Source organism: Apium graveolens, chromosome 8 (assembly GCF_009905375.1).
Source record: "Apium graveolens cultivar Ventura chromosome 8, ASM990537v1, whole genome shotgun sequence".
Taxonomy (NCBI): Eukaryota; Viridiplantae; Streptophyta; class Magnoliopsida; order Apiales; family Apiaceae; genus Apium; species Apium graveolens.
This window is the reverse complement of record NC_133654.1, coordinates 121,460,810-121,473,377: the sequence shown is the minus strand read 5'-3', so window position 1 is coordinate 121,473,377 and position 12,568 is coordinate 121,460,810. Positions and strand designations below refer to the sequence as shown.

At 42.4% G+C, this 12,568-nt stretch overlaps 1 non-coding gene across 1 annotated transcript; it reads left to right on the top strand.

Annotated features, from left to right (window-relative positions):
- Positions 1–10,968: 10,968 nt before the first annotated feature.
- On the top strand, positions 10,969–11,073 carry LOC141681191 (small nucleolar RNA R71). The gene has a single exon (XR_012558632.1). It is a non-coding gene; the product is annotated as a small nucleolar RNA R71 (small nucleolar RNA).
- The last annotated feature ends 1,495 nt before the right edge of the window (positions 11,074–12,568 follow it).

The window sequence follows — 12,568 nt, the reverse complement described above, 5'->3', positions numbered from 1 at the left end:
CTTGCAGGCTAACGCCCATTTCCAAGGGGCAATTCACCAAGCTAAGGCTTGGAAGGTTGGCCTGGAAGATGCCAACAAGAAGTTGGAGGAGGCAAACCAAAAAATAGAGGCCCTTGAAGCTCAACTGGCCTCTTCCACTTCTGACCTGGAAACGGCCCGGGCCGAAAATGTCATTCTGAAGGCGCAGAAGGACAAAGCTTTTGATGGCTGGATGGACACCCAGGAATTCAAAGACTTGATGGTGGAGCATGATGCCCTTCTTCACCCAGTTAGCTACAAAGAGGGCTGGGACGCTGCTGTGAAGGCCATCCAGGATGATTTTCCAGAGGTCCTCGAGCAGTCCTCCTTTCCTTGCCCTGTGCGAGTTCCAGAGCTTGGAGGTGTTACTGAGAAGCTTGCTGATATGATCAAGGACGGAGAGGAGGAAGATTCTTCCGAAGAGGAGCTTGAGCCTATCGCTAAGAAGGCCAGGGTGGAAGAGCCTCTAAGAGCAGCGCCTCAACAGCCAGCATCTCCCGCAGAGGCAACCTCTACAGGGACTTCGGAGGGGACGACCGAGACGTCCGAAGGAACGACTGAGACATCCGAGGAGACTTCGGATAGTGGTTCCGAGGAATCTCAGCCTTCCAAGGCATAAGTTTTTTTTTGTATATCTTCTTTTTGAACTTCATTCATATCAGAACTTGTTACCCTTCGGGGTTATATTTCATATGTTGCTTTTCTTGCCTCTTTCTATTTTAACTTTACAATCTTAATATGCATTTAAACTTTAAACATCCTTAGATTGAAATAATTTCAAACTCTTTAATATGAAGTCTGGTTTTCCACAACCTTACACAGCATGGGTTCGACCCTAATCAACAATAACTAGACAATGTAAATTCTACTGGAATATAAAATCCTACACAAGCAAAGCTTCAAGGTGCTTTTAAACCTACTTGTCACAATGACAAGTGAGAATTGTACTTCGCCTATCTTACACGTAGTAAACCTTCAGGTTTTGTGCGTGCCAGGTTCTCGGGACTTCAAAACCATCCATAGTCTCCAGCTTGTAGGTTCCTCTACCCTGAACGCTCTTGACTCTGTACGGCCCTTCCCAATTTGGGGCAAGCTTTCCTTTCTGTCCGACACCAGAAGCCTCTATTTTTCTCAAGACTAGGTCACCTTGTTTGAAAAACCTCTCTTTAACCCTTAGGTTGTAGTAGAATGAAGCCTTTTTCTGATATTCTACTACCTTTGCATGTGCTTTATCTCGCACTTCATCGATTAAATCCAGGGCTAACCTCTGCCCTTCCTCATTTTCTTCTGCATTGAAAGCCTGAATCCTTGGAGAGGAATATGATATCTCTACTGGAACTACTGATTCTGCCCCATATGCCAACATAAAGGGAGTTGCTCCTGTCGTGACTCTACAGGTAGTCCTGTAGGCCCATAATATTGGAAGTATTTCATCCACCCAATTATTTCTTGACTTCTCGATCCTTTTCTTTAGTCCATCCAGGATTATCCGATTTGCTACCTCTGCTTGCCAATTGGCTTGCGGGTGAGCCACAGAGGTGAATCGTAACTCAATTTCATTTTCTTCACAATACTTCTTGAATTCCTCATTGTTGAATTATGTTCCATTGTCAGTGACGAGGATACGGGGAATTCCATATCGGCACATAATGTTTTCCCACAGGAATTGTGCAACCTGCTTAGTTGTGATTTTGGCCAAGGGCTTGGCTTCAATCCACTTGGTGAAATAATCAATGGCTACAATCAGAAACTTCCTTTGTGCTGTAGCCATGGGAAAAGGCCCCAAAATATCCATTCCCCACATAGCAAAAGGAATGGGCGAGTTGATAGAGGTCAGCATCTCGGGGGGTTGTCTAACAACAGGTGCATGCTTATGATAGCGGTCACATTTCTTCACGTATTCTTTGGCATCAGCCATCATTTCTGGCCAATAAAAACCTAAACGAGTTATCTTATGAGCCAAGGCCCTGCCCCCCAAGTGTTGTCCACAAATACCTTCATGCACTTCTTCAAGAGCCAAGCGTGCCTCATCGGGCCTGAGACACCTCAAGTAGGGAACCACGAAGGATCTTTTGTAAAGAATCCCATCTATCAAAGAGTACCTTAGTGCCCGAACAATTAACTTCCGTGCTTCAGTTGCATCGCTTGGCAACCAACCGGTTTGAATATGAGCCTTAATGGGATCAATCCAGGATGTCCCCAGGCCTATAGGAGCCACAAGCTTAACATCTATGCTTCGTGTTTTCAAAATACGGAAGTACACACTTCCTGAACTTTCTTCTATTTCAGATGAAGCAAACTTTGATAGCGCATCTGCTTTAGCATTTTCTTCCCTTGGAATGTGTTCAACATGGCATTCATTAAATTGGGTCATCACAGCCCTTACTAGGCGAACATACTTAGCCATCGTTCCCTTGCCTCAAATTCTCCCTTTACCTGGGATATGATCAGCTTCGAGTCTCCACGGACCTTTAAGTTTTTGACTCTAAGTGTCCCAGCTAGACCAAGGCCAGCTATCAGGGCTTCATACTCTGCCTCATTGTTTGTAGTTGGGAAGTCTAGCTTCATAGCATACTCAATTAAGAACCCATCAGGACTTTGCAAAACCAACCCTGCTCCACTGGAATTTGTTTTTGATGCTCCATCAAAATAGAGAACCCAATATTCTTTCTCCTTATCATCCTTCTCTCTGTCCCCATTATCGATTCCCTTGTCTTGAGGTATGGCATCTTCCTGCCCCCCGACTTCTTGGTTGGGTATGGTACATTCCACCACGAAGTCAGCTAGTGTCTGGGCTTTTATTGCCGTACGTGGCTTATATTTGAGATCAAACTCTCCCAGCTCTATTGTCCACTTAATCAATCTCCCACTTGCCTTGGGACTATGAATGATATTTCTCAGGGGCTGATTTGTTAGCACCTCAATCTGGTGAGCCTGAAAATAAGGACGCAGTTTTGTCGAAGCCATTACTAGGGCTAGAGCAAATTTTTCAATAGGTGAATAATTTAATTCAGCACCATGCAGAATTTTGCTGACATAGTATACGGGTTTCTGGACTTTCAGTTCCTCTTTAACCAACACCGCGCTCAAGGCGCTCTCTGAAACAGCCAAGTACAAGAACAAAACTTCACTTAGAACTGGTTTAGCCAACAACGGGGCCTGGGCCATATACTTCTTTAACTCTTCAAATGCCTTCTGGTTTTCCTCACTCCATACAAAGTCTTTGATGCTCTTTAGTGACTTGAAGAATGACAAACACTTGTCTCCCGACTTGGAGATGAACCGCCCTAGTGCAGCAACCCTTCCTGTGAGCTTTTGAACATCCTTAACAGTTTTTGGTGGTTCCATGTCCAGGATCGCCTTTATTTTATCAGGGTTAGCCTCAATTCCCCTCTTTGAGACCATCAATCCCAAAAATTTTCCTGATCCTACTCCGAAAGCACACTTCGTAGGATTCAACATCATCTTGTGGTACCTCAGGACCTCAAAAGCTTCCCTCAAATGGGTTATATGATCATTCTTTACTAGACTTTTGACTAACATGTCATCAACATAGACTTCCATAGTCTTACCAATAAGATCCTTAAAAATTTTGTTTACCAACCTTTGATAGGTGGCTCCTGCATTCTTGAGACCAAACGCCATAACAAGATAACAATAAACACCAAAGTCAGTGATGAATGATACCTTTGGAATGTCATCCTTATGCATTTTGATCTGGTTGTATCCGCTAAATCCATCCATGAAACTCAGCATCTCATGTCCAGCAGTGGCATCAATCAAAGTATCAATTCTTGGCAGCAGAAAATAGTCTTTAGGGCATGCATCATTCAGATCAGTAAAGTCTATACACATCATCCACTTTCCATTAGCCTTCCTCACCATTAAAGGATTTGCTAACCACTCCGGAAATTGGATCTCCTCAATAAAACCAGCCTCTAAGAGCTTTTCTACTTCCTGTTTTATAGCCTCTTGTCTTTCTGGGGCAAAATTTCTTTTCTTTTGTTTTACTGTCTTCCGGCTTGGATCCACGTTTAACCTGTGAGTAATCAACTCCGGGTCTATGCCTGGCATATCAGCTGCTGACCATGCAAACACATCACTATTTTCTTGCAAAAATTTTACTAACTTTCCTCTAAGGGGTTCCTCTAACGTGGCTCCAATGAAAGTCACCCTCTCAGGATCCTCGGGGTTCAAAGGAACCGAAACCAATTCTTCTGCTGGCTTTCCTCTCTTCTCGTCATTTTCTCGGACATCCATATCTTCAATAGGAAGAACCTGCCCCCCGACTCCATCTGCTCTCAAAGAGGCCACATAACAGCTTCTAACCATTTTTTGATCTCCTCTCTCTTCTCCAATCCCGTTTCGGGCGGGAAACTTCATTACTGAATGATAGGAAGAGGGGACTGCCTTGAAGGCATGTATCCCTGTTCTCCCCATGATAGCATTATAAGTTGAACTAGCCTTTACCACCACGAAATCCAGCATCTGCGTTGCTTGCCTTGGTTCCGTACCTATGGTGGTTGGCAATTTGATTATCCCTTCTACAGGACATTCTACTCCAGCAAATCCATATATCGGCATGTCGGTTGGTGTCAACTGGGAGTCGTTATACCCTATCCTTAGAAAGGTGTCATGGAGCAAGATATCCACAGAAGCACCATTATCCACAAGGACCCTCTTAATCGGGCTATTTCCTATTATCGGTGTTTTGACCAGCGGGTCGTCATGGGGAAACTTCACACCCTCTAGGTCGGAATCATCAAAAGCCAATGTTACTTCTGTCCTGGCCCTCTTCGGGGCTTCTCCAACAATATGCATAACCTCCCTAGTATATGCCTTTCTGGAATTTTTGGACAATCCAGCAGCAGTTGGACCTCCAAAGATCGTGTTTATCATAGGTCCTCGAGGGCGTCGCGGTCCTCCAAAAATCGCATTTATAATCGGCCCTCTGGGTTGGGGATTTCGCCCCTGATCGTCTTGGTCCCTCCTACGATCTTCAAAGTTCTTCCTTCCATTATTATTTATGTCCCCTCCATCTCCAGTATACTTATTCAATCTTCCTTTTCGAATCAAAAACTCAATTTCATCTTTCAATTGCCTACACTCATCGGTGTCATGGCCAACATCTTTGTGAAACCTGCAATACTTGCTCTTATCTAGCTTGGCGGGATCAGCCTTCAAGGGCTTAGGCCAGCGAATATCTCTGTATTTCTCAATCTCCATCAAAATCTGACTTCTAGGAGCATTTAGCTTAGCGTATTTAGTGAACTTTTGCCCAGGTCCTCCCTTCTTGGGGGTTGAATCAGGGTTTTGTTCGGTTCTAGAATATTTGTCCTTTGCAATATATTCTAAATCAGCTTTCCGCTTCTTGCCTCCAGTGGGCTCATTACTTACTACGGTCTTCCTCATACTTTCTTCAACCTTGATATACTTCCCTGCCCTCTCTTGGAGCTGCAACATGCTTTCAGGGGGACGTTTGGCCAAATACATCTTAAAAAACTCGTCCCTAGTTCCTTGTTGCAGTGCTATCATGGCTACCTTATCATCAAGGTCCAGGACTTTTAAAGCCTCCTTTGTGAAACGATTCAGGTAATCTCTCAAGGATTCCTTAGCTCCCTGCACTAGACTCATAAGATATGCTGAACTTTTCTCATGGACTCTTCCACTGATGAATTGCTTAATAAAAGCCTGACTTAATTCTCTGAACGATCCAATAGAATTTGGGGGCAGGCGACTGTACCATCTTTGAGCCATACCCGACAGGGTTTGAGGGAAGGCCCGACACTTTATAGCATCATTCACGGATTACAGCAGCAGTGCATTAGAGAATGTCCTAACATGATTAGCGGGGTCTCCCATACCATCATAGGCTTTGATAGTGGGCATCTTGAATTTCCTTGAGATATGGGCATTCATTATCTCTTCTATGAAGGGTGGAGTTGGATCATCAGGATCTCCAAGGGGAAGGAGATTGCTTGGATCAGTTCTTGGGACAGCAGCCCTTCTTCGTACTGGACCATCCAGGTCTATGACAGGAGGAGGATTTCTCCCCCTAAGAGGTATCTGGGGTCTGGTGGCCTGGTGAGCCTCCAAATCACGCCTCATCCTTTGGATTTCAGCCTCATGAGCCCTGATCCTTTCCTGCACTTCTTGGGGATTCATCCCTGGGGTGCTTTGGGGGCGTTGCCTTCCATCGGCCATTGGCTCTTTTCCAGGACGCCTCCTTCTCGGGGCCACTTCATCATCCGAAGATTCGGAGTCTCTCTCAGTGTAAGGACCAGAAAATTCCCGATCCTCAGGGATAGGACCCAAACCTCATATATAGGGGGGCAACTGCCCTCGTGCTTCGCTTCGCCCAACATATCCGCTTCCTCCAACCTCTTGGATAGTCGGGGGAGTTGTCCCTTGTGGCTGAGGTTGAGTTGCCCCTATCTGGGCTTCCCCCTGAGTAGATGCATAAGTCGAATGGGGAGGAACCTCTATGGTTGACGAAATCACCTGGGTTGTCTCTGATGGTGTTCCTTCCTCTAGAGCTCTAATTGTTCTCCGTGTTCTCGCCATGGTTGTTGTTGTGCTGTCCCACAGACGGCGCCAAATGTTATGGATTAAAACTAATATATATATATATAATTGTTGTGTTTAATAATAAGGAACGTGAGCTTCAAGGCTCGATTTTGACTGCTCTTGTGTTTCGTGACTCGATCTGCCTTACAAGATGCCTACGTACCTTGCTGATTGCCAAGGATCAAGTCAAAAAATGTAGTTCTGATTGGTGGGGGTGAGACCCCTTATATAGATGTTGGGAGTCCTTGAATTGGACTTGGTATAGGAGACTTGGTGGGCAAGTCTCATAATTAGAATGGACTTTGGAGTCCTAGATAGTAGGAAACTGATTCCTTATCCTTTTAGGTCCCCTTGAGGCTAATCTATAAAGATTTCTATCATTATCGGGACTCTTCTCAATAGCTGATTTTTCCCTTATTAATTAATTACAAAATTAATTAATAATCAGGGCTTTTGGGCCTTCTTTATTTCATCAGGCCTGATCTGGTCCATCAGGCTTAACCTTTCTGGTCTGAGTATCATATATCTTTTTATTGAGCCTAGCAGCCCACACCTTGCAGTATTTAATTATACTATCATAATTTATTTATCCCTATCAATATACGACTCACACATAATGCATCTCATCCCTCTTAGACATATTACCCACACGCTGGCATCGATCACACTTCAAAATGAACTGATGCGCATCCTTAAACAATGTAGGCCAGAAAAATCATGCTTGAAGGATACGAGCTGCTGTCTTTTCTCCACCATAGTGGCCTCCAAACGCAGTCAAATGGTAATCTCGCAAGATCCCTCCCATTTCGATGTACAGAATACATCTCCTGATGATATGATCAGCTCCTTGCCTAAACAAATATGGCTCATCCCACATGTACCACTTCATCTCATGAAGAAACTTCTTCCTTTGAGCATAAGACAAATCTGGAGGCATGATATTACTAACAAGGTAGTTCACAATGTCTGTGAACCACAATTCTTCTTCTTGCACTACAAACGACTACTCATCAGGAAAAGACTCATTAATCAAAGTCTTATCTAGTGAAGTTGCACTTGGATCTTCCAAACGAGAGAGATGATCAGCGACTTGATTCTCAGTACCTTTTTTGTCCTTGATCTCTAACTCAAATTCCTGAAGTAAAAGAACCCATCGAATCAATCTAGGCTTCGAGTCCTTTTTCAAGAAGAGATAGCGAATAGCAGCGTGATGGGTGAAAACTATCACCTTCGTCCCAAGAAAATAAGATCAAAACTTCTCAAAACCATAGACAATGGCTAAGAGTTCCTTCTCAGTAGTAGTGTAATTCAGTTGAGCACCATTGAGGGTCTTACTAGCATAGTAGACCATATGGAATATGTTGTTCTTTCTCTGCCCAAGAACTGCTCCAACTGCATAGTCACTTGCATCGCACATCATCTCAAAAGGCTCATCCCAATTAGGTGTAGTTATGACATGTGTCGTTATCAAACTCTTCTTCAAGAACTCAAAAGCAGCTAGGCACTCATCATCAAACTTAAACGGGACATCTTTTTCTAGAAGATTACACAAAGGTTTAGAGATTTTTGAGAAGTCCTTGATGAAACGCCTATAGAAACCCACATGACCAAGAAAGCTGCGAACTCCCTTAACAGAAATTGGCGGAGGAAAGCTTTCAATGACCCCCACCTTGGCTTTGTCCACCTCAATACCTAATTTACTAGAGGCCTTGTGCCCAAGAATAATGCCCTTTCACACCATAAAGTGACATTTTTCCTAGTTGAGAACCAGATTGGTCTTAATACACCTTTTAAGAACGGCGCCAAGATTTTGCAAGCACTCATCAAAAGAATCACCAAACACAGAGAAATCATCCATGAACACCTCCACATTCTGACCAATCATGTCAGAGAAAATAGCCATCATGCATCTCTGAAATGTGATAGACGCTCCACACAACCCAAAAGAAACTCTTTTGAAGGCAAAAGTCCCAAATGAACAAGTGAAAGTAGTCTTCTCCTGATCTTCTGGAGCAAAGCAAATCTGATTAGAACCTGAATAGCCATTCAGAAGACAGTAGTAATCATGCTCAACCAATCTATCAATCATCTGATCAATAAAAGAAAGAGGGAAGTGATCCTTCCTTGTGGCCTTGTTCAGCTTTCTGTAATCCATGCAAACTCTCCACCCCGTGACTGTTTGAGTAGGAGTGATCCTTCCTCGGCACACACTGAACTGGACTCACCCAAGAACTGTCAGAATTGAGATAGATGATCCCTACATCTATCCATTTAAGGATTTCTTTCTTCACTACTTCTTTCATGATTGGATTAATCCTTCTCTATTGCTCAGCAGTAGGCTTGCTACCTTCCTCTAGCAGAATTTTATACATGCAATAAGAAGGGCTGATTCCCTTAATATCTGTTATAGTCCAACCAATTGCCGATTTTAACTCTTTCAGAATTCTTAAGAGATTTTCCTTATCACTACCTGAAAGGTCAGATGCAATAATAACATGAAAAGTAGATGCATCACCTAAAAAAGCATACCTCAAGTGTTCAGGCAATGGTTTAAGCTCAAGTGTAGGAGCTTCCTCAATAGAAGGGTTGAGGCACTTTGGAGATTTGTTTAGCTCCTCCCCTTCAACAAATTAAAAAGGCATATCCAGCCTTCACTTCCATGGAGAAGCATTCAGATATTGCAACTGTTTATCACCTTCATTATCTTCACTATCTGAATTCCCCAACAAGGCCTTCTCTAAGACATCAGACCTTAGCAATTGATCAAGTTCTAAAGTAACCACATAATCGACCAACTCCACTTTTAAGCACTCCTCGTTCTCAGTCGGGAATTTCATGGCATTAAAAAAATTGAACGTCACATCCTGATCCAGCACTCACATAGTAAGCTCACTTTTCTACACATCAATCAAGGCTCGTCCAGTAGCCAAGAATGGTATTCCCAAGATTATTGGAATCTTCTTATCCTCCTCGAAATCAAGAATTACAAAATCAGCAGGAAAGATGAGTTTATCCACCTTGACCAAGACATCCTCCACAATGCCTCGTGGATATGTAATAGACCGATCGACCAACTGCAAGGTCATATAAGTAGGCTTTGGATCAGGTAAGTCCAATTTCTTGAAGATTGACAAGGGCATAAGATTGATGCTAGCTCCCAAGTCACATAAGCATTTTTCAAATGACATTTTTCCAATGGTGCAAGGAATAGTGAAGCTTCCAGGATCTTTAAGCTTCGGAGGCAACTTCTGTTGCATCACAACACTGTATTCCTCCGTAAGAGCAACTGTCTCTAAGTCATCCAGATTCACTTTTCGAGAGAGAATACCTTTCATAAACTTCGCATAGCGAGGTATTTGTTCAAGAGCTTCAGCGAAAGGTATGTTGATATGAAGTTTCTTGAACACCTCCAAAAACTTCTCAAACTGCTTATCCAGCTTTTTCTTCTACAGCCTCTTAGGAAAAAGAGGTGGAGGATAGATCTATTTCTCCCTTGTATTACCCTCAGGAGGAGTGTGTTCAACAGTAGCCTTCCTTGCTTCAACTTCTGCTTCCTTCTGTACTTCTTCTTCAGCCATAACTTCTTCTTCCGAAACTTGAGAGTGTTCGGAATTTGCAACCTTCCCAGACCTCAATGTGACTACCTCGAATTGCTCCTTAGCTTCCCTCTTGCGTGGCACTTCAATGTCACTTGGGAGTGTACCAGATTGATGATTTAGCAAGGCATTGGCAATTTGCCCAATTTGATTCTCCAATGTCTTGATAGAAACTGCTTGGCTCTTGCACATGAGCCTCAACTCCTCCAATTCAGATTTTTCATTAGATTGTTGCAGCTGGAGTTGTTGTCTTGGTGCATATTGCGGTTACTGAAAACCAGGAGGGTTGTATTTCTTTGCTGTATACTGCTGATAAGAATGTTGGACCATATTCTGAGTATTGCTCCAACTGAAATTAGGATGATTGCGGTTATTATGATGATAAGTGGCTGGAACAGGCTACTGCGACCTCTGGAAGTTGCTCACGAACTAAGCTGATTCACAAGAAATAGCACACTGATCAGTCTCATGCTCTGTTGCACAAAGTTCACAGACACTAGTGATCTGATTAACTCCATAATTAGCCAAAGAATCCACCTTCATCATCATATCCTTAAGCTGAGCAGCTATAGTAGTAGTTGCATCCACTTCTAGAATTCCTGCTACCTTGCCCTGAGGTAGTCTCTAAATAGGATTCCGGTATTCATTAGCAGCCATCAGTTCAATCAATTCATAAGCTTAATAATAGTTTTTAGCCCACAAGGCTACTCCTGATGCTGTATCAAGCATGAGTCTAGAAGTAGCACCCAATCAATTATAGAAGCAGTTAATGATCATCCAGTTAGGCATCCCATGGTGAGGACACTTTCTAAGCATCTCTTTGTAGCGATCCCAAGCCTCACAAAAAGATTCTCCAGATTGCTGAGCAAATTGAGTAAATGTGTTTCTGATTGGAGCAGCCTTCGCCATAAGAAAGAATTTAGTTAGGAACTTTTGAGCAAGATCCTCCCATTTGGTGATAGACCCTGGTGGTAGAGAATGTAACCAGCACTTAGCTTTATCTCGCAGAGAGAATGGGAAAAGCCTCAACTTAATAGCTTCTTCAGAAACTCCATTGAATTTTAAGTGTCACAGATCTCAATGAAATCTCTGATGTGCATGTTGGGGTCTTCTATCGGAGAACCCCCAAACTAAACTGAGTTCTGTATCATCTAAATCGTGCTCGACTTGATCTCAAAGGTGTTAGACGAGATGGCTGGTCGGACAATGCTAGACTGAATATCATTAATCTATGGTAGAGAGTAATCCATCAACGCCTTCGAATTCGCTTCTGGTTCTCCCATTGCAATAAGAGCCTCTTCTTCAACTTTCTCCTCGACAAGAATTTCCTCGAAAACTTTCTTAGCTACTACCACTTCTTCCTCAGCTTGATCCAATGTTCTCTTACGAGACCGAGAACGTGTATGCATACACGCTCGCTAGAGAACCTGAAACATAACAAGGAATTGAGTAAGTAACAATATCCGAGTCAATGAACTTTAACGACCACTGATGACAAACACATAAACTAAAAATTAATACCGAGTCCCCGGTAGCGGCGCCAAAAACTTGTTAAGACGAAAATACGCGCTAATATTCACGCAAGTATACGCGATCACAAGTAAAATATAATTATTTCTAATTTGTTCCCACAGAGAATGGTTTAGGTTAATTTCAATCAATGTACTTATGCAACAATGGTATGGTTATTATTCAATGCTAAGACGATTAACAAATTGAGATTGTTTATAACTACAATTTACAAAGAGATTATACTAAAGAACATAAACTAAGAGATAAAAAGGATTTATTACTATATGACACAAACATGAGATTCTAACTTCATTACTACTTCATTCAATAGCCTTTTTGTTCTTGACCTTAGCATGCAATGGTGATGACACTAATCAGATAACACGAAACTGATAAACACCAACTTTCATAGTACGAATACCCTACTACCAGACATCCACAAAAGAGATAGAAGCTGAATAGACACCAATTATATTGAGACCCTATATGTCTATAGAATTTGACATCACGGTTTAATGCGAAAGTTATCTATCATGATTACATAGGGTAAGTAAGATGATTAAAATTACCTACGAATCATGCATATCAAATACATGAACCTATGCTAGTATGGCAAGTTCTAAACCCCTATATTCACTTTCACTTCATTAAAGATTAACACTCTATCTTATAAGTTCACGATGCTCATAAGACAAATACGCACAACCAATACTAGGCTATCATACAATAACCACACACTAAGGCATCAAATAATTAACTAAAGAAATCCATAAGTAAATCCGCTAGAACCCCACGATAACGATTAGCCCATAATTGGATTCATCATCAATGTGGGTTCCAATGAAAGAATGGTATAATAAATGTAGTGTTTATAC